The following is a 2,508-nucleotide window of genomic DNA, read 5'->3' on the forward strand; positions in this document are numbered from 1 at the left end:
GGCCCTGGTATCTATTTTGGGACAGGTCTCTAATAATGTTCAACTAAAGTGAAGCATTGCTGGGGCTAGCAGCTGGCATAGTGTTAAGGCTCTAGACTCTCACATGGTCAACTGTGGTTCGAGTCCTGGAGCTGGCGGCTTGAAACTCACGTTGTGCACGTGTGTGTGCGTCCATGCCAAAATCCCAGGAGAATAGAAGAGAAGGGATTGCGGGGTGATCATCCCCCCAGGGGATTTCTCACTTTTTCTCTATCTCCCTGGCAAGCACACGCATCCTCTAGCAAAAATCTCTCAAAAAACAACAACAAACATCGAATAGAAACGTCGGCTGCTGCAGTGAGTGATGGGGATGGAGAGGGGTACAAAGCCCTGGTGGGAAGGACAGGCGCCTTATCGAGCGTGAGCATTTATAGAGCACCTACTGTGTACTCCATCTGATGGACAGGCACAAAGAGAGAGTCAGAGCATTTCTACGGTTTACGCCCGGGCAGGGTGGCATCGGATTGCCCCTTCAGCCATGAACCACGTGTGCAGAGGTGGGGGCAAGGGAGGCTCTTCTGGGAGGTGGCCTGTAAAAATATGCTCGCAGGGTCGAAAGTGGACTCTGCGGCCTGGAATCATCAGAGAAGGTATCCCAGAGAGGGGCCTGAGGACGCGCGGGAGGCGGGGAGGCACTGCTGGTAGGGCTGGGGCAGGGCCAGTCTCTCCCTGGGACAGTAAACCCTGGCCGGTCCGCCTGCTTCCCTCTTTGCCATTCATCTGTCACACGCCGATCGGACTTAGTCACCCCTGTCGCCCACACACGTGCAGCTGAAACTGCAGGTCTACTCCCATCCTGTCTTCTAGTGCTGCCTCCTCTTGACATCCCAGGTGAGCTGGCCTTCTTGCTGTTACCTTGAGAACTATAAGCCTGTTCCTGTCTCGAGGCATTTGTGCCTGCTGCTTTCTTGACCTGGAATGCTCTCCCCCTAGATCTTCACATGGCTCACTCTTACACAACTCACCGCTCAGGTGCGACGTGTTCACAGCTCTGCGCATGCTTGCTTTACGACTTTCTTGTTCACTTGTTTATGCTGTCTCCCCACTGGAAAACAGACTGCTCCAGAGGAGTTTGAGGACAGGGACTTGCACCCCTGGAGCCTCCAGCAGCCTTGATGCCTCACAGTTAACACTCAGTAAATATTTATCAATTGCAAGAGTGAAAGGCATAGGGGTGGGTGGAAGGGAGAGAAAAGTGGTAATTAATGTTTACTGAGCTCCCCAGGGCCTGGAGTTTCACATCCATAATCTTATTTAATCTTCCCAGCGTGCCTGTGAGGGAAGTATTGTTATGCATTCCTCACAGATGAGGCAGCTGAGGCTCAGAGAGGGTGAGCAGGGTGCCCAAGGTCACACAGCCAGCAAGTGGCAGAGCCCAGCTGTAAAGTCAGGTCTGTCTGACTCCATAGGCTCAGCTCCTTCCTCCCCGCTGTGCTCCGGATGCTGTGTGTGTGTGTGTGTGTGTGTGTGTGTGTGTGGCGCGCGCGCGCACGCCCACACACGGAGATCAGTGAGCCTGCTGCAGCCCTGGTGCCTTGCAGAATGTGCGTGTCTGTGGCAGCCAGGGGTACAGATTAAATCCTAGCTGTCATGGGTTCTTTTTAAATCCCCTCATTCTTACAGGTGCCCATTCATGTATTGTTACCTAGACACGTAAGCACATGTGCACACACATGCTTCTCCACACGGTGTGGCCGGTTATGCGATCCTACCGATAGGCACACTGCTGTACCGCTCACAAACACGGCACTGGGTGGAAGGGACACACAGAGCTTGGCAGAGATTCTTCCAGAAGGTTGCTGCGGTTCTGGTGGGGCCAGGGATGAAGTGTGGGGTGTGCAGCTGTGCACTGAAGAGCTGTGTGCAGGACGTGCATCTGGGAGTGTGTGGTGTATGCCAGTGTGTCGTGGATGCAGACATGTCTGTAGCTGTTGATGGTTGTGCACGTGTGTGGATCCTGTGTGTGCATCGGTATGTGTGTGTGCAATGTGGGTGTCTGCATGTGTGTGCATTCAGTGGGGGTAGGTGGATGTATGCAGGTGTGTGCATTCTGGGGGTACGCGGGTGTGTACAGGTATGTATGTGTATTCTGTGGGGATAGCTGGGTGTATGCCAGTGTGTGTGTGCATTCTGTGGGGGTAGGTGAGTATATACAGGTCATATGTGTATTCTGTGGGGGTAGGTGGGTGTACGCAGGTGTGTGTGTGCATTCTCTGGTGGTAGGTGAGTGTATACAGGTGCGTGTGTACATTCTGTGGGGGTAAGTGGGTGAATGCGAGTGTGTGTGTGTATTCTGTGGGGGTAGGTGGGTGTATACAGGTATGCGTGTGTATTCTGTGGGGGTGGGTGTATGCAGGTATGTGTGTGTGTTCTGGGGGGGTAGGTGGGTGTATGCAGGTATGTGTGTGTGTTCTGTGGGGGTAGGTGGGTGTATGCAGGTATGCGTGTGTGTTCTGTGGGGGATCTTGT

Source organism: Tupaia chinensis, unplaced genomic scaffold, assembly GCF_000334495.1.
Source record: "Tupaia chinensis unplaced genomic scaffold, TupChi_1.0 Scaffold000573_1, whole genome shotgun sequence".
NCBI classification, from domain to species: domain Eukaryota; kingdom Metazoa; phylum Chordata; class Mammalia; order Scandentia; family Tupaiidae; genus Tupaia; species Tupaia belangeri.